The following is a 21,077-nucleotide window of genomic DNA, read 5'->3' as shown; positions in this document are numbered from 1 at the left end:
AAACATTGCTCTTTTTATAAATAAGAGAAGCTATTTGTGGTAAGTGACTCAATAAAAGTCAGCACTGTCATCTGCCCGGCCCACAGGATGGCTGACTGAGCCCCCACATTTGAGAGGTTTGAAAGGGGGCTGGCCTACCATGTTATCTGGAAGTGGACAGTTCTGATTCTTCTGTGGGGCTCCATGCTCCCTGAGCCCCTACTCAGGCTTCTTAGGAGGAAATAGAAGTCAGCAGACCTGACTTCTTGGTGTTGCTTGCATTTTTTGTCTCCTTATCTCGTCTTTTTTTTCCCCCCGTTTTCTTCTCCCTTCTTTAATGGAATCTCTGCATTGTTCAGAGCTGTGTCAGTCTCCAGGCCTGATGTGGCAAGACTTTGGCTGTATGACCCAAGCTATACCATACCAGCTGTATCTGTCAAATCCCTCCTTCCAATTAGACTGCCACTCTCTTCATAGTCCCTTTTAACATATGGACATCCTGGGGCTACCACTTCAAAGTTCAGTTCCAATCTCACCTGCACTATGAAAATTTCTTCTGACAATGACTGAATCACTCCCTTCTACCATGGAGTAGAGGGCATGCTGCAGAAGTCTTATTATGAGATATAACATGAAGTCCTATTCTAGGGCAAACTGCCTCTCAGAGCCTCCCTCCTAGTATTCATGCTCTTGGGTAATCCCCTCTCCTGACTATGGATAGGACCTGTGACTTGCTTCTAATCAACAGAATATGGCCCAGGTGACATTACTTCCGCAATAAGGTCACCCAAGACAGTGACTTCCAGCTTGCCAGAAGACTCTCTTGTTGGTTTTCATGAAGTAAGCAAATAACTGTTAGTCTCTAGCCAACAGTAGCAAGAAACTGTGGCCTTCAGTACAGTAACCTGTAAGAAACTGAATCCTTCCAAAGCCCTCGATGCATAAGTGAGTTTGGAAGGTTATCTTTTCCCAGGCAAGCTTTCAGATGAGATTCCAGCCACAGCAGTCACACTGAGAGAGACTGTATAGCAAGCACAGGACCCAGCTAAGCCAGGCCTAGACTCATGCCCCATGTGTATTGTTTTAAACTGAGAAATTTGTGGTAATTTATTACACAGCAATAGAAAACTAACACAGAAGCAATGTGTTTAAAAGGCTAGAAATCTCTGCTAAAAGATGAAATTCAGTAAGCCTACCCTCTGACAGAGGCTCAACAGCAGAGAGGAGGTGACAAAGTCAAGTTCAACTTCTGCTGGCTCTGCTTCTTCCCTTTATGAAGGGGAAGAGTGGGCCGTGTGCCTTGTAAATATTCTAAATACTTAGAGTAAATATTGAGTCCAGTCTTCACAAGTAGGTGGATTACTGTTTCCAAATATCTTCTTCCTCCCTATAATTGGGTTCTAACTGCCAACCTGATGCTGCACATCCAGTGGGAGTTCACTTCACCTCTCCACCTTTGGCCATGTGGCACCTGTGTGGCACCCTTATGATGGAGGAAGCAAGATATCCTCCCCATCTTTGCAGAACCTGCAAGTCTGCTCAATCTCTCCTACACTCCTGCTCTTCCCATTACAATAGCACATCTCAGACCCAAAAAGAGCAGTTCCCTCTCTGGGTCCTAAAATAAGACACCTGGAGCAACTGCTGCCCTCTTGCTGCTATGATGTGACATGAGCAAGAAATAAAGGTCTGTTACTGTAAGCAGGTGAGATACTGGTGGTGTTACCACACAAAGCCATTCCAGATAAACAGTCATCAGGTCTCAGCTTGAATATACCAGAGCTAGCACCACATTCCCAGCTTTTAAGGAATCACACTGCATCATTATAAAATGTTTCTTAATATTGAACACTTGCATCCCACTATATTTCAGCCTTGGACCTCCTTTTACCCTCAGGTAGTACATAAAACAGATCTAACTCCATAATATTTGTAGACAAACACCATGAAATCTTTAAATAATCTCCAGGCTAAGCATTCCAGGTTCCTTCATCTGTTTAGGTAGTCTATAGTCTGTCAACATCCATTTAAACATATTCATCTCTTCCCTCAATACACTCTCAATGTTGTCAAAAACCTTAAAATGTCGTGCTAAAACTGCAAAAATACTTCAGCCATGACCTAACCAAGACTACAATTTCCCCCCCAAGGAGAGGTAGAATTAGATTATGATTTGGGAGGAAAATAGTCTACCCAATCCCCAAGACTTTTTATCCCATAAGACTTCAGGCCTCCTATATGTATACAATTGCAGACATTTCACATGCATCACTACTAAATCTTCCCAACACACCAAGATCACTTAAACTCTCATTCAACATTATAACTATCCCTCCTGGTTCTGTGGTGCTTCAGATTTGGGAAATATACATATCGTCCTCCCCAATGAAATCATTTAACAGGTGATGGTCTAGTTAGAATACAAAAAGTTGAAAGATATTTGTCCAAGTTGAAGTGGTGCCAACCATTTCAACCAACTCAGAAGCCCCCCACCAGTAATACTACCAACCAACTTCACGATTTTCTCCACAAGTTCTGTCTTCCCCAACTCCAACAACATTAAACAAATTAGCTTTGACTTGTAATGTCAATGTCACTGGAACTCAGTAGAAAGGCAAATTCTTGCCCCCAGGCCTCTGGCTTAGAAACAAGCCTCCGGTGACTCCAAAGCTGTCCAGGTGAAGAAGCAGAACTAAAGAGCACTCTGGTTGTCCTGTCTGGCAGTGCCCTCAAAACCAAGTAGTACGCCTTTGCTGACTTCTACTGAAATCAGGTCTACTCTTGGAGAACAATTCTGTTTCCTACATGTCCATAAGCTATCTATTCCATCAACCTTACGCACTCTACCTCAAAGCAAGTCACAATAACCAGCCCACGGGGCACAGCAGCACAGGAAAATGAGGACATGATTTGCCTTTATCTTGTGCTCCTTCTTTCCCATTGCTTATGATTTCTCAAAGTTTATCTACAATGCTTCTATGAACACATGTGCTACTTTCCTTAGCCTCTGGGTCTGTACAAGAAAAGAATCTCTCCGGTTTTTGCCCTTATCCGTGCTCAAGCTGATGAGCAAACAGATCAGGAGCAGAGGTCCATCCACATCCTCTTCCACTTACCAAGCATGCCTCTGATTCGGTCCTACTTATACTGTGAAACTCTAATTTTTACTGTTTTCTTTGTCCTCAGCATCGTGTAAGGCTCAGCTGGTTCTAGGCTTTTGACATTCTTTAACTAGTGTTTCTCATCTATAGTTTCTTCCTCCTCAGGAGACAAGACAGGTTGATATTTTTTTTCTTCTTTTGCTTCTCTGTACCATTTAAGCTGAATGTAAGGATTACAGATTACTCTTTCACATAGGAGCAGGATATTTCTATCAATGTTTTTTTACCTTATATGTTTCAAGGTGATTTTCAACTTGTTTCCTATACTGTCTTTCTTACCTCTGGGAATCATCTGAAAATCAGTTAAAATTAGGATTTTTTTTTTAGAATTACATTTTTCTGTTCCCAGCTCTGTCCTTCTTCAAACTCTTATTACTCTGCCAAGACCGTTGTTCTGCTTTCTCAATGAAACCCCAGCAGCACAGCAACTAAGAGATAGCATAGATAAATGGGACCTCATAAAACTAAAAAGCTTCTGTTCATCAAAAGAAATGGTCTCTAAACTGAAGAGAACACCCACAGAGTGGGAGAAAATATTTGCCAACTATACATCAGACAAAGGACTGATAACCAGAATATACAGGGAACTTAAAAAACTAAATTCTCCCAAAACTAATGAACCAATAAAGAAATGGGCAGGTGAACTAAATAGAACTTTCTCAAAAGAAATTCAAATGGCCAGAAAACCCATGAAAAAATGCTCACCATCTCTAGCAATAAAGGAAATGCAAATTAAAACCACACTAAGATTCCACCTCACCCCTGTTAGAATAGCCATCATCAGCAACACCACCAACAACAGGTGTTGGCGAGGATGCGGGGAAAAAGGAACCCTCTTACACTGTTGTTGGGAATGTAGACTAGTACAACCACTCTGGAAAAAAATTTGGAGGCTACTTAAAAAGATGGACATCGATCTACCATTTGATCCAGCAATACCACTCTTGGGGATATACCCAAAAGACTGTTACTCCAGAGGCACCTGCACATCCATGTTTATTGCGGCACTATTCACAATAGCCAAGTTATGGAAACAGCCAAGATGCCCCAGCACTGACGAATGGATTAAGAAAATGTGGTATCTATACACAATGGAATTTTATGCAGCCATGAAGAAGCACGAAATGTTATCATTCGCTGGTAAATGGATGGAATTGGAGAACATCATTCTGAGTGAGGTTAGCCTGGCTCAAAAGACCAAAAATCATATGTTCTCCCTCATATGTGGACATTAGATCAAGGGCAAACACAACAAGGGGATTGGACTATGAGCACATGATAAAAGCGAGAGCACACAAGGGAGGGGTGAGGATAGGTAAGACACCTAAAAAACTAGCTAGCATTTGTTGCCCTTAATGCAGAGAAACTAAAGCAGATACCTTAAAGCAACTGAGGCCAATAGGAAAAGGGGACCAGGAACTAGAGAAAAGGTTAGATTAAAAAGAATTAACCTAGAAGGTAACACCCACGCACAGGAAATCAACGTGAGTCAATGCCCTGTATAGCTATCCTTATCTCAACCAGCAAAACCCCTTGTTCCTTCCTATTATTGCTTATACTCTCTCTACAACAAAATTAGAGATAAGGGCAAAATAGTTTCTGCTGGGTATTGAGGGGGGGAGCGGGAGGGGGTGGAGTGGGTGGTAAGGGAGGGGGTGGGGGCAGGGGGGAGAAATAAACCAAGCCTTGTATGCACATATGAATAATAAAAGAAAAATGAAAAAAAAAAAAAAAGACCGTTGTTCTGTTCACAGGTATTGTTTCCCAGCTGTCTACAGTCCCTTCATACCCAGTGTGTGTGGCCAGCACCTGGTGTGCAACTGCTCACCCTGGATACCCAGACAGCAGCTGTGGTGGCAGCATGCTGTCACCCACACCTGGCTAAGCACAGTGGCCTCTCCCACAGAGAACCTAAAAAGGGCAGTGCAGACTTTCAACCTTCCTTGTTCTGACCTGGGCTCACCAAACAGAGCTCATGGCACACAACTGGAGAGGACGGCACGGCCGCAGTCAACACTCAGGAGGGATCAGTGGCTGGTAGACTGCCATCAGGAGGCTGGCCCCACAAGGTGGCTGGCCCAGGTCCCATGCTCTCCCCTATCAGCAGCCTGAGAACTCCTGGGTGTGATGCCTAGTCTAGCAGACCTTGGGAAGAAGAAACAGACTTCTTAATGTAGTTGGGTTCTGTGCCTAGGAAAACGTTGTACACACAGAAAATCTGATTTCTACGTTCATCTCCGGGTCTGGGTCAAAGAAAAAGATTCTTTATGTTTGTTTTTTTTTCAGAACCAGAAAACAAAAACAAGAATTAAGAAGGGTAATGGAAGGAAAATTGTAAGTGGAGCCATTAATAATGAACAATCTGATTTATTTTCATCAACTTCTACTCTAAGCCTCTGCTTAGCCCATCCTCAACACATTCCAGTAAAGCTAGGAATTTTTTATCTCTTCTCTATTCAGACATCAAATTTCCCTCAACCCACTGTTTCCCACTGTATCACTCTGCTAATTTTGAGTGATAAATATTTCAGATGGAGAAAAGAAGATGCCTTTGCTTGAAATCAGCCATATCCCACAAAAATCACTATGGGAAATTCAAATTTGATCCTTCTCCTGGCAAAACACATTTTTGCTGTAGCTGCTAGAGAAGGAGATTGGCAGGGGATGTTTCGTGTGGGAATAACAGAGTGTTCTGGGAGCTTCTGGCTGATTCCAGGGTTCCAAAAATCGTCTCCTAATCAATAGTGATTTAAGTAGACAGATAATCATCACTATCACAAACAAACCCATCTAAGCCTCCTCTCTCATGTGAGCAAACCTGTACACAGACCTCTCCACTCACCTCTGCCCTTCAGCTCCCTGACTCCCCTCTGACAAACTTGGAGGTCAGAGGCCAAGGCACTCTGCATAAAATTACACAACAAACAGAAACTGCACTGTCTCCTGGGCAAGGGCCCTGTCAGCTGCTGCACCTCCATTCTGGATGACTCTCCACACTCTTCAGAGCACAGCTGATTTGATTTCAGACAGATTTCCACAAAGTACACATTCAAAAGACTCCTATCTTCCCTACCACCCTGTTGTTCTCTCAAAAGAAATAAAGTGCAAAGCGAAATAACAGATCAATGCAACAGCAGCATACCTACAGTTAAAAAGAAACACACAACAGCCTAGGAGTTCATGCTAGGGATTCCACAGCAACTGTCTGATAGCCGTAACTGTAATACCAAACATTCCTTCTGAATGTTTTCAAACTCGAAATGAAGGAGGAAAAACCAAGTAGGGGGCAGCAGCACCACAGGACTCCCTCATTTTCATGTGCTTATAGCTCTCCTCATCAAAAATATCTCTTTTTTCCCTTTATTGTTGTGCTGGGTGGAGGTACACTGTGGCATTTACAATGTATCAACTATGTCATACTTGAATTCGCCCCTTCCTCTCCTCCCCTTTATCTCCCCTCCCCTGATTCCTGGAACAGTTTCAATAGGTATTTTTTTTGCATTTACATGCATGCATGTGTACACATTTTTTGCACCAAAAACTACCACTACTACTTTAACCCTATTGCACCATTAGTATTCCTACACCCAATTTTCTAACAAACAGTGAATAACTCTGGAAATATCCACCGATAGCTCTTTCATTTGGCGGTGTGGGCACAGATGTCAGGAAAAACTCTTCATTTTCTCAAACAGAAATCTGTTTTCACAACAAAGAGTATTCCTAAACAAGTCTAGGAGGTTCCTTCAAGCCCTCCAATTGTGTGACCACTTAGAAGGCTCCCCACCATGATACAAAGCACCTTCTCTCTCTGTGAACTAATTCTGAGACCAACTTAAATGCCCACAACATCTACTCAAAAGGAAGGGTTGGGGTGAGAAGGAGGTAACCACAGCATCCCTCCAACAAGAGGAAGGAAACCCCTGCACTCCCAGGGAGACTGACAGACCACCTCTCATCCAACCTCAAGAAAAAAGTTTTCAGTATTTCACAAATTCCTACATGCTTCCTCTATAAAACTGTCCACATCAGATTCATGGTACTAGAAGGGAATATGACATATAAAAGAAAAGCTAGCCATGTGGCTTAAATCAGACAAGAGGGAGGGAATGAGGGGGTGGGTACCCTATGGCACAGCCTAGAGGCTTTAGTGAGCTCCAACTCCACACATATCCCGTGTAACCATATAACCTCAAGAACAGTTAACCTGAACTTCTGCTTCAATATAATTTTCTCTCTTTTAGAGGCATATAAATCCCAAAACAAAGGCAAACCCCAATTTGGAGGTAGATCTTGGGCACAGCCAGTGTCCCAAGTCTAGAAAAATGCTCCCCCCAAGGTTCTCAATGTAATGAATGTAGATTTTCTTCCCCATGTGAGTTGACAGCATAACTGGGATCTATTAAGGGGGAGGTTCAGGTACTCATACCCTGTCAGTACTCCACTGCAGAGTTTTAGCCTTCTGACAGCGACATGCTAACCCTTGAGTTTCAAAGCATCTTTTGTGTGCCAGCTACACAGCAGGCAGGCTAGGATCTGTGATCATACCTCCATCCCCTCACCACCTTATGATACAAATTCAACGGAGGGGCAGAAGGCTTCAGAAGAGGGAGAATAGCCACATGAGGTGGTGCGTGAATGTAATCCCAGCTACTTTGAAAGGGAAAATCAGGAGGATCAAGGTCAGAGGCTAGCCCAGGCAAAACATAAGTGAGACTCCATCTCAACAAATAAGTCAGGTATGGTATCTCAGATCTGTAATCCTAGCTATGCAAGAGGCATAAGTAGGAGAATCATGTCAGGGTGGCCCTGAGCAAAAATGCAAGACCCTATATGAAAAATAACTAAAGCAAAAGGACTTGAGCGCATGGCTCAAACTGTAGGGCCAGCCTACCTGGGGTAGGGGGTGAGGGGAAGGAGGAGAAAAGAGTAACCCGAGACAGCAGCCCCCTGAAAGAAGTTGCACATGGGCATCCCTGGCAGGTAAGGCACCTGGGACAGCAAAGCCCAGTCAGCAGACAGACATGCATCCCACAGCCTTCACAGCACATGAAGCATAACAATCTCACCACTGTGGGGGTGTTTAAATGTGACCTTCACTTCCAAGATGCCTTTCAGGCCTTACCCTCAAGCACACTGTTGCATACTGAAAACAGGAACTTTATGAAATTCATGTATAGTTTCAAAAGAGCTGGGTTCCCAAAATCCACCTGTATAACACTTGTTTGCAACTCAAAGTGGATCTCCGCAGCACATCTGCTAGGAGCCTAAGCCATCTGTGAAGGACCTGAGCCCAAACACTGTGTGTGCCACTTCCACAGAAAGCAATTCTGCAGGTGCTCCTCCAATCCCAGGCCAGCTCAGCTAAACACCCTCCAGAATGGTTTGGCAACAACTACTATACAAATGTGGTTTGGTTAACCTACACAATAAAAATTAAGTACATGTTTGGCAAGATTTTTTGTCTTTTCCTTTTTGATGGTGGGGAAGGAACCCAGGGTCTCCAGCTTGCTAGGAAAACACTCTATCACTGAGCTACATCCCAGTCCAGGTTCAGTGGTCTTAAAGGAGAAAACATGAATCGAGGGATTACATCTGCAAATTAACTGAACTGGCCACCCTCAGACTGTTTGGAAACAGAAAAATACATAGTGCTTGAAGACAAAAAAAAAAAAAAACCTAATAATTTTGTAAACTTCAAGGAGAATCCCACTTCAAGAGCACTCAGATAAACTTACAGTCTTAGGGGTCTGAGTTACAACTTATATTTAGGGAACTGGATGGCAAATGATTTTTACCGCTGGGAAGTTGGCAATGCCCCAGTCACAACGAGCTGTAGACCCCAGCTTTAGAGTACAGGAAATATAAACGACCCCCTAGTACTGGCCAAATAACAGTGCTCTATGACCATGACAAAACTACCTGCTGAGAGGAAGAGAAAAGGGCAGCAATCCTGAATCTGAATTATGCAAAAGGGCAAATGCTGATAACTTCTGAAGAATGCAGCCTGTATCTAGATGAGGTCTACTTGGTATCTTGCTGTCTTTTAAGCCACTTCTGTTTTCTGGCAACATGCATCCATCCAGTCTACTGATTTAAGGCATCAGAATCAAAGCTGAGCATGGCATTGCACTCCTGTAATTCCAGCTACTCAGAAAAAAGAGGCAGAAGTATCACTTGAGTCCTAGCCTGGCCATCACAGTGAGACACATCTCAAAAGATAAAAAGGGTTAAAAAGGGTGTCAGGATCACATCTGTCTCCTCACTCACCCCAAGGAGGGCCACCTCAGTTCCTGGGCTCCAGAGCCATGGCTCCACATGATGCAGGAAGACTTCCTACTAGACATGCTTCTCAATTACATGCCTCTGCTCCCAGATTCTCAGGCCCCAGGAAAACCCAGCTCTCTCCACTGCCTCCTCTGACACCCCATAGCATGTGGCTAAGCATGCTTCTCTCCCACTGCTCAAAGAGCAAAATACAGAATCTCCACCTTCCTCTTCCATGTACCCTAGGAGCAGTGACTCTTCCTTGCTCCCTCTGAGAATCTTAACCCATAGGTAAAACTGGTATCTTCCAGTCCTCTCTCCAATGTACACAGGCATGAAGAGGAAACACTGAAAGGAAAGTGGTAGAGAAAGCCATGCAGGGCAGGTAGGCAGCAGCCCTCGCCTGCTGGGGCAGCACCTGGTAACTCAACAAAATCAAAACTTTTCTTCCTTTAGTTTGGTCAAGCTCAGCAAGACCAGTTAAAAGCTGCCTCCCCAAACTGAAAACTCTAGCAGAAAGGAAGCAGATGACAGCTCCTCTAGGTTTCAAGGCCCATATTTGCTTCTAAACAGCAAGACAACTGACTGCATTCAGTTGGCAAAAGATCCACCAATTAAGCTGAACATATTCCTATGCTGGAGGCAAATTTGAAGGAATTGTCTTCCAGAAACATCATTGTGGTCTGTACATAGACCCAGCCACACAACTCCTCAGAACACTGTGTTTTGCCACAGCTTTTTTTCTTTTGAACACAAAGTTTTCTGCTAGCTCCAGGTTTGTCCTGTGCAGCACTTGTTCACAAGAGGACTCCAGCCTTGGTAAGGAAAACGGTAGTGTTGTAAAGTATGGGGGTCAAGGAGGTACCTGGAGCTCCCACATAAGCGCTACTTGGAACCTGCACCATTGGAGCTTGTCATCACAATTATAAAAGCCAAAAAAGCAGACTCTAGGGTTTCCAATTTCTCCCACCCAACTGGACGTGGCATGTCAATCCTATACATGGGATCATAAGAAACACATTGCTTAGAGGAACCCTGCAGAAGGACACCTGTCCACAACAAAAAAACAGTGTGGTGTGCACACTCAGAACAGAGGCTCTGCCTCTTGCCTGGCGGGCTTTGTGGAAGAGCAAGCAGAAGACTCCAGGGTGATGCCACAGCACACAGTATACTATGTGTAAAATTTAACAAATTTTAACCAAGCAAAGAATGGTGGTCGCATGCTTATTATTCCAGCTACTCAGAGAATCACAAGTTCAAAGAGACTGTCTCAAAAAATACAAACAAAAGGGCAGGGGGTGTGGCTCAAGTGGTAGAGTGCTTCCCTAGTATGCAAGAGGTCCTGGGTCCCCAGGACTAAAGAAGAAAAAAAAAAATGCTGGCCTCCATTTTGTTCTATAGCATCATAGATATTTCCCTATCCTAGTTAAAGTTTTTTTTTTAAATTTACAGTGACTACAAATCATTGGTTTAGTGTATCATAATTTATTGAACCCCTCCCTGCCTAATGGATTTTCATTTTTGTATTGTTTATTCATTTATTCATATGTGTATACATGGTTTGGGCTATCTCTTCCTGCTGCCCCTACCTCTTCTCCCTTCCCCCTACCCCTTTTGCTTCCAGGCTCATTTGTTTTTCATTCTAATAGAAAACAGTCCTCAGATGAGCATTTTTATATGCTGATCTTTTTGTCTACATCTGCTTATTTCCATGAAAGGATTGATTAGAATTAGAATTTCTAGGTCATTTTGATAAGAAAGAAACATTTTTAAATCTTCTGATAAAATATTGCTGAATAATATTGGAGAAAGTCTACACTGTTTTATGTTAATAATTGCTTCGTTTTTGGTATTCCAAACATAGAGAACTTTTAGACATCCTCTGAGCTGTGTTTAGATGAATTTCCATTGCTCCTAACAGCACTTTTACATGCCTGTATCACAGCATTTATCGACATGTATTATTTTATACCTGCATTTCTTCAAGTAAATTCTGAAGTGGGAGGCAGACTTGTCCCAGTACTAAGACTGGTAATATCTAACAACACCAAGATACTTTCCAGATAAATTGTGGTCTCAATCTCCATTTCCCGATGGCAGACCAGAATAAATTTTTGCACCGCTAACATAGGGAAACTATACAACTGAAAATCTGTATTCATCTAACTCTAACCCTGACTACTCAGCATGTTGTCATTTTCCCAAGCTCCAAATTGCTTCAGTGTTAACACTTTTTTGGTGTTGTTTAGTCTATCAGGTAAAGTTGGTAATATATGTGGTGTTCTGCATGAGGTAGTGTCACCATACCCCAAGTTGCTCAGCAGCCTGAGATAGGATGATTACAGATCTCACAGAGACTTCTCCCAATTGCTTAGCTCTGATACTTCTGCATTTTCTAGGAACCCAACCTTGGCAAAGTATATGAGGCTAAGTTATAATGAATATTGAATAGTCACTATATGACAAATGCCAAGAAATACAATGGGTGACACAAAGAAAGAAATGAGAATTCCTACTTCTGTCTTTATCTTACCTCCCCTTCTTTTACCCTCAGCTCAGAGACTTGGGGTCTTCCATTTGAGAATGTCATCCATAACATCTGAATAGCTCTTCTTTCTATGGCACCAGACTGGTCAAAGTAGGGGCACTCCTCACTCCTGTGACCTAAGGATGCAAAGCCCTCCCCCTTTGCCTTCTTGCATAACAGGGTGCCCAGAATTCCCAGTTGGCCCTCTTTGGGGGACTTGTCTTAAAATCCCGCCTTTGATAAGTGATACTGGAAATGTTCTCACATCAGCCTGGTACTATATACCTAATTCAACTCACCCAGTAAGCTCTGAGCAAGAGATGGAAGGAAGAGCTAGATTACACAGGACTGCTCTGGGAGGTTGGAGGGGAAGTTGCACCAGGAGCCACTATGGAGGAAAACACAGGCTTCAAGTACAGGGAGAAGATGAAACAGTAAAATTCCCAGAGAAGACACACCACTTGCCCACTGCCTTACCCTCCTCCCACAGTGTATAGTTCACAATTTTGCTGTGAGAAATTTATGTTTAAAGAGTGTAAACAGAAAGGTTGAAGAGGACTTAGGTCCACTGAAGTTTGTGCTAGAATATTGTGAAAAGGGGAAGGCCACAGGAAGGAAAATTACTCCCTCTTCCTGATAGTTTTTTCTGATCACAAGCCTGTATTCTGATTTAAAAAGAATTTTTAAAAAAAAGAAATTTGAAAGGAATATTAATATTCATAGATGTTAAATTATGCTAAAGATTGCCACTTAATTTTTAATGGTGAAAAACTGAATGCAACTAAATACCCACAAATTAGGACCAATCAAGTAAATTCTGCTCCATGCAATGAATTAAAGTAATAAAAATCAGGATGTGCGTCTATATTTATTGTTATAAAGCAAGCCATGAAATTTTGTTGAGATAAAAGCGGATTACAAAACTGTGTCATTTGACCTGCTCATGAAACACTATGCCCACATGAATATATATGCAAAGAGACATGTTAGGGAGATTCACAAATAGATTGTTAACAGTGGTTATCATCAAATTAACACAAGTTATTTGATTTTATTTTCCTCCATCCTTTTTTTCCTTTACTTTACATCTGCATCATTTTCAAAAGAAATAATGTATTTCTTCCCTCCAAAAAGAATATGCTAGCTAAGTCCTTTTACTTAAAATGCTTTTCCTCTGATAATCTAAACCATCATTTTGCCAAAACAAAGGATTGTAGAATAAAATCCATGCTCCTGACAGAACAGAACCCAAGCTGGACCTCCAGCCACCTCCAAAGCTGTAAGACCAAGAAGCAAGTGGAAGTCATGGTTTTGATGCAGGAGAAGAGGAACCTGGGATTTTGACATGGTGTGCACAATCCTAACTCTTATGCTAAAAAGCATCAACTGCTACAGTTTTTGCCTTTGAGTATAGAACATGTTATCCTTCCACTTTATTTATCTTACTATAAGATTATATTAGTGATGTATATGTCACTTCAACTAAGATGTCTTCCATTCTATCACTTAGATTCTATCCCCCTCCCCCCTTTTTGGGCAGTATTGGAGTTTGAACTCAGGCCCTGGTGTTTACTAGGCAAGCCATAACCCCAGCCCTGATTCTGTCCTTTTGAGGACCACTTCATACTCCTCTTTTCCCATTCTCTTTTCCCCTAGGCTGTACTCCTTATAGCTGGAAGCAAGGGAGCTGTATGAACATTTATTTTTGCCTTTTAATGACTGAAACATTGCCAAAGGTAACATCTCCAAAATGGAAATCGTGATCTCTCCATTGAAAAAGGCACAGTGGCTCAACCTGTAATCCCAGCTACTTCAGAGGCTGAGATATGAGGATCATAGTTCAAGGCCAGCTTGGGTAAAACCTTAGTAAGACTCCCCCAATCTCAACAGATAAGCCAGACATAGTGGTTCATGCTATAATTGCAGCTACCTGCGAGGCAGAGGTAGGATGATTTTGGTTCACGGTTGGCCCGGGGCAAAAAGTACAACACCCTATCTGAAAAATAACTAAAGCAAAAAAGGGCTGGGGGGCATGGCTCTAGAGGTAGAACACCTGCCTAGCAAGCATAAGGCCCTGAGTTGAAACACCACTACTGCCAAAAAAAATTTTTTTTTCCAAAGGTCTAAACTTGAAAGATTTTTAGAAATGTATATTTGGTGTACAAAAGGGAGAATGAAAAAAAATAACTTCAAACCCAATAAAGTAGGCAAAATTCCTTTAAGAAACCTCCATACCTCAGAACCTGGTCCTAAGTAGGTGATGAGAGGCTTACAGTACCTGCTTGGTAGACCAGATTCAGCTCAGTTACTGCCCAGTCTGGACTCCAGGTCTCCCGCTGCTTGGTTAAACTTCTCCTTTACATCATCCACCCTTGAGATGCATAGTGCAGCTGCGGTCTGTAAATTAAATGGCATGACTGAGCACCAATCCAACACATACAACATTTCTATGGAAATACTCAACATAGGAGCTTATTTTGATTGGTAATAAAGACCTATAAACAAAGCATTTGGATAAATCTCTTAAATTCAAATAAACCAATACAACAAAATTATACCAACAAAACTTAGTTATCTACTGCGGTCTCAAACTAAAACCCCATTGAAGAGAGTCTGTAAGCATGGGAAAGGTCCATGGTCAAATAACCAGTACACCTTTCTCTGGAAGCAAGAAAGGGAAGCATCATTTCAGGTGTTAGTGTTCTAGAGAGACTTAGTGAGAAACCCGGAGCCAAAAATCCAAAAGATGTATAAAGAATTTTTTTAATTATACTATGCTGTTTTCATGCCTTAAGTTTTTCTCTAAGGTTATGAGGTGAATCTGAAGAATAAAAGAAATTCTGGGTTATATTTAAGAGTGGTCTTCCTAAAGAATATTTTGTAATGATTCTTTCCTTCATAATAGGTATATATGCACACTTGTATGTAGTCAGTATTCTGAAGACTACAGTGAGAATGTCCGCGTCACCACAGTCCCACTCACATAACCACTGGAAGAGACTGACTCATCAATCAATTGATTGATTTTGTTGGTGGAAATTGAACCCAAGGCCTTGCACAGGTTCTACCTTGGACCTCAGTCTCAGCCCCAAGAGACTGAAATTCTAAGTGTCAGCATACTATTAAAATGTAAAGAATTAACTATCTATAAAAATATAACTTATCTACAAAAATTTTATTTGGAGATACAAAATTTGGCACATTTTTGGCAACCCCAGTTCAGAATGACCATCATGGTTTACATTCTAATTATATATTGTGATAAGTCTTGAGAAATTAATGGACCCAAGGAACCATCAAGATATAGAACACCTCCATCACCCTCACACCCATAGTACTCATACAGTTAGCCATTCGAGGGCACAGTCTCCCTAGATGGCTCTTCCCCTGCTAAACAGCAGCTACATCCAAATGGAGCTCATCTGCCCAGGAACTGGAACAGTAAAGACAGGAAGTGAGTCTTTCCTCACCTCACTGTCACTCACACAGCCTTTCCTGGGAGCCCACAGTGTGGTTTGCAGAGCTCCATCCTCCACATTGGCAACCCAGCCAGCCAGGACTGGTAAGGTAGAGCTTTCATGGAAACACGCCCTCCTCAACCATGCAAATTTCATCCTGTTGTGCCTCAGACTCCCACATTCAAAGACAGCTTGGAATTTTCCTGGTCCTAACTCAAAAGTGGCCTGATTCAAATCCAACAGATTCCACAGAAAATCAAATGAAACAGGTGTGGTGCTTGATAATGCAAGTAGAGTAGAACAGAGAAGAAATAGGTATTGCATCTTTATCTGAAAGCTAGGGCATCAGTAGAAAGACAACAAGCCTTTGGTTTTTTGCTCACTGCTGTCTCCAACTCCTGGAATAAGACCTGCGGCATAACATGATCAGAAATGTTTGTTGACTGAGTAGAATGGTCTCTCCTAGTCTCTGAATCCTTACCCCCAACAATCTTTATTTATGCTGCGTTCCATTTTAAATATAAAGCATCATTTGAGGACTTTTAGGAGCTTTGTCTTCGTAACAGTGTTGGTACTTATCTCTCAAATTGTGTTCAATGCAACTATACCAGTTAGTAATTCCATTTGGAGTATTCTTGAAACAAGGAATAACAACATGTTAAACAGAACTGAGAAGAAAGTCTTTTACAGAAAGACTTTGATAATGGAAAAGCATATATTAATGATACACTTTGCTGGGTGAAATCAGAAATTAACAAAATGCAATGCATTCATTGGCTAGGGTTGCCATAACAAAGTACCACAGACTGGGTAGCTTAAGTAACAGAAATTTATTTCTAGAGATTAGAAGTTGTAGAGGCCTGAAGTCCAAGATCAAGGTGTCAGTAGAGCTGGTTTCTTTGGACAGCCGTTCTCCTTTACTTAAGGTGTCTGTCATGTCTGGTATCATCACATGGTCCTCCCTGTGGGGTCTGCCTGTGTCCTAATCTGTTCTCAGGAAGACATTAATCATATTGGATAAGGACCTGCCCTTTCTACCCTGTCTTACTTTAAAGTTCTGCTTCCTACAGTCTTTGAGATGTACTGGAAGTTAAGACTTCAACGCATGAATTTGCAGGGAAGGGGGACACAACTTAGGCTATAACATGGGAATAGAGAAAAGCTAATGCTGCATTTATATAATATATACATTTGCTAGTGTTAAGTCACTGGAATTGCTTGGACAACTAGATTTTTGATGTTACCAAATTTTATTAGCAGCCAGTATCATGAATGGAGAGAGAGCTAAAATTAAATCCTACTGAAACATCAAGACACTATTTCCCTAAAACCTAGGAGTCTCTTATAATCTGTTACAAAAGAATTAGGCAATTGGCCCTGTCCATCTTCCAGAAATGTGCCTATATTTATAAATTTCTTTTTTTTTTTTTTTTGGCAACACTGGGGTTTGAACTCAGGGCCTCACACTTGCTAGGCAGGCACTTTCACTGCTTGAGCCACTCCACCAGCTCGAATTTCATATTTTTTAAATGTTGGTCCACATACTTTGTAATCTAAAACGTCATCCAATGCAATCATTGACACCTAAACCATCCTCAATATTGTAATCATTGAATTCTCAGCTATGACTGTAATACCCTATCTTGGTACTTTCTGAACTTTCATTTTGTTTTTTACTTTTTTGGTTGTACTAGGGTTTGAACTCAGGGCCTCATGCACCCTACCCGTTGAGCCACTCCACCAGCTCTTCTTGGTACTTTCTACTTTACTCCTTATTGCTGATACTGTCGTCTTAAAAAGAAACAACCCAAACAGGTTCACAACCATCCAAAAGAAACTCAGAAGTAGGAAACATTGCTTGACAGGATATCTGTGGCACAACTTAATTCAGTAAACTTAAGCAGTTAAAAGTATTCCTGCTCAAAAATCTGCTTAAAAAAGCTTTCACCCAGGCTGGCAAAGTGCTCAAATTGTACCAAGCGTGAGGTCCTGAGTTCAAACCCCAGAGCCACCAAAAAAAAAAAAAAAAATTTGTTAAAAAGCTTTCACCCAAAGTTGATCAGATTGCTCAGGAAACTAAGCATTTTTTTCCATTGCTCCTAAAAATATAAATTGATTCAAATTTTCTGAATGCCAAATTTTGCAACACTTATCAAAAGCCATGGACTATAATAAACCTGTTAATCCTGTGTTTCTATTTCAATTAATTTGTCCAAAAGAATCATGAGTATGGTTAAAGACATAGCTCTTTGGGATATACACAGCAGCGGTGAACATGGGGCCACATTCTACATCAAGAAGAGAAGTCAAACTAGGGGAAGATTTTACCTGAGTGAACTCTGTCTTCTGGAGACTGCCCCAGGAAACATTATTCTGTACCTCTAACTTCTGATCCCTACCTCCTGGCCAGCTCTGTTTCTCTGTTACACTGCTATGCAGGTAAAATATGGCCAAAGTATTTAACAACAGATTGTTAAACGAATTGTGATCCATGTAATAGAGTATCATGCACCATTAAAAATCACATTCTAAGCCAGGTATGGTGGTGCCCACTTGCAGTCCCAGCAGTAGGAAGGAGGCTGAGGCAGGAAAGACAGCCTTAGCTATGTAATACCCTGTCTCAGAAAAATCACATTTTAAAATAGTATTTAATAGCACAAAAATCGCCATGTTATTTTAAGTTTTTAAAGTAATATTTCTTAGTATAGTCCCAAAAGGATAAATACTGTATGATTCCACTCACTTGAGATAGAGTACTCAAAATTATAGAGACAAAGGTAGAATTGAGAGGCTGGAGGTATGTCTCAAAGGGTAGAGCACCTACCTAACAAGCATGCAAACTCCAGAAGTGCCAATAAAAAGGACGTGCGTGAATTGGGACTGTGGAAAGGTTGAAATGGGATACTATAATTTACTGGGTACAATTTCAGCTTTAAAGGCAAAAAGGGAAATGCAGAGGAATGTTGGTGATGGTTGTACCTCATGATGAATGTGTTTAATACTACTGAACTGTACACTTAAAATGGTTAGTATGCTAAATTCTTGTATGTATTTTACCACAATAAAAATGTTAAAATAGTTACTAAACAGTGTGATCTCATTCCTATTAACAGAGACAACTTTGGACAATTTATAACATTAAAAAAAATTGCATCATTTTTAATTTCCTTTTTCTGTTTATCTTTCTAATTTCCTACAATGAATGTTTCATAATCAGAAAAAATACTTTAAAATGATTCCCGCCCAACAAAAATAAAACTCAAAATTTACTTTAATCTTGTTAATGAAACAAAACCAGCCTTGGTATGTCTCTCCCCTCTGAGTTATCTGGGTGGTATGTGGGTTGGCTGGGATGTGTGTGGTAGAGGCCACAGCAGGGGAATCTTCTGGAGGCACTTGCCCCATTCTAGCAGGTACAGCATGTGACTCTGTTGCCAGTAAGAGCAGTGGTTGTTCCCGACGGCCAGAAACAGAAGGGCCTCAGGGAAGTGATAGTTGTGTGGGCAAAGACCAGAAAGGAATCTGTAAGAATTGCTAACTGTATACCTCCTACTTCACTGACTTAAAATAATAAAAAGAAATCCTTAACCCATCAAAGATTTTGCCACAATATAAAGAAATTTGTGAAAATGGTATACTCTGAGGAGCTACATGTGTTTCTGGAGATGAGATTGAAAGACAGTGACCATGAAACGTGCTTTTGTCATGTTCTAGTCTTTACGCTTTCATACACAGTAGACCATGTAAACCCGCTGTACCTGTTCCAGGAAGGCAAGAGAGAACCTGCAGCCTCAGAGGGCTGCAGTGACCTGTCTCCTGCAGAAGATTGTCCCTTCTAGAAACCCAATGATCCTGAAACCCTCCAAAGTAGTCATTCTTGTGCCCTCCATGCACTTTCCCTCATCTGGCTCCTACCCATGACCATGACCACTTCATTGCAATGTGTCCTTTCCCACTATATGGCTGATTCTTACATCTTTGTCCCCAGCCTTGGCCTCTCACATATGCTCCAATTTCCATTTGCCCAGCATTTATAGGATCCCCTCAAAATGAATCCTTCCCCACCTGTGTTCCCAATTTCCCCTTCCTTGTCAGAGCTACCACCATTTTTCTGGGAAAAAGAAATCTTAGATGGTGTCTGTTCTCTCTCATTTATTGTCTCATTTAACCTGTCACACAGACCTGTCCAAAATTTCCTTAAGGGATACTACAGATTTCATGTTTCCTTGTTTATTCTCTTTGTTACCCATAGTCTGGGCCTCTCCCACACCTGTACCTCTCCTACTTCTTTTTGCTTGGTTGTCTTCCCTCGAGCGAAAGTGTGCCTTCCCTCCTTCCACTAGCCCATTCACCTCCCGCCACTGGTAAGTGCATGTTTCATTGTCACGTACTTCCAGGCTCAGGGACTGGTATCAGCTTCCACTTCCAAGCCCAAACACCTTACTGGGTTTGTGGCATCCTTTTTAAGCAAAACTCCCCCCGCCCCATAGCAATCCCAATTTATTTCTGACTGCCAGTAGACACTCTGTTCCCATTGGACTACTGATCTCATTAGTTCTTTCTGTCTCCCTCTCTGCCAGACTTGTACACCCTGTGTACTCCTTTTGCCAGATCTGCCATCAGATAACCTGTGCTCCATTCTCAACCCTACCATTTGGTAGTGCTTTGACATTAGACATACTACCGCTGCGGAACCTCAACTTCTTCCTGTGGAAAATGGAAATGTTACAGCCTAATTCTAAGGTCACTGAAAGGACTAAATGGTCCAGTGTATGGAAGGGTCATTTAGCCGGCTGCCTAGCACAAAGATCATAAATGTGCCTCCTCTTCAGATCCATGGAACATGATGGGGAAAATGAATATCATATGGTAAACACAAGATTGTGTGAATAATCAGTAGATGTAATAAATGCTTAATATATGTTGACTTAACAACCTTCCAGCTCTGACATAATCTCCCTCTCTGTTAACATTGTTTGACCACTGTTGACACTGAAAAACTTCATCCTTCTTTAAACTCCCATGGCATTTACACCCTAATGCTTAAATGTTTACAACTGATTTTTGTAATCCTTTCACATGTGTTGTCCCATCTCTAACTAGTTTGCAAGGTCCTTGAGGACAAAGACAATGATATTCCTGTAGCTGACATTTGGTGATTGTGGTCTATGAGCTAGCACTTGACATTTATAACTACTCTAACCTTCCCATAACCCGAGGAGGGTACTTGCTGTTATCATCCTTGTGTGCAGAGGCACAGATGCTAGCAGATTACCCCAAGGCAATCAGGTTAGTGAGCAACAGAGCTAAGGCCCTGCAGTCTGGCCCAACAGCTTTGTGTACTATTGACTGCTCCCCAGGGGATGGAATCACACACTGATTCACAGATGGGTGTGACCCTCTTCTGTACCTAGGAGCTGTCTCACAGGCTTGCAAGCGGCTGCTTGAGAGAGTACTTCCCTCACCTTCTTGGCAAACTTCCTTTAAAGAGCATCCTAAAAAGAACCAAAAGTACACACAAAGCCATGATTACTAGCAGATACTTTGCTACTGTTACGTTATGTAGAAAATGAAGGAAGAAAGGAAAGAGAAGAAAAGGGAGAAAGAGACAGGGCCATGTGGGAGAAGTGGTGAGAATGATAAACAGGCAAGAAGGGAACACTAGAGAGGCCAGGACTTTCCATA

General features: G+C 41.7%; 1 pseudogene; it reads right to left on the bottom strand.

Annotated features, from left to right (window-relative positions):
- The window catches only part of LOC141417475 (junctional cadherin 5-associated protein-like), a 91,296-nt pseudogene that overhangs the window by 17,126 nt on the left and 53,093 nt on the right, over window positions 1-21,077 (bottom strand).

Source organism: Castor canadensis, chromosome 15, assembly GCF_047511655.1.
Source record: "Castor canadensis chromosome 15, mCasCan1.hap1v2, whole genome shotgun sequence".
Taxonomy (NCBI): domain Eukaryota; kingdom Metazoa; phylum Chordata; class Mammalia; order Rodentia; family Castoridae; genus Castor; species Castor canadensis.
The sequence above is the reverse complement of the archived record's forward strand: the minus strand, read 5'-3'. Positions and strand labels throughout refer to the sequence as shown.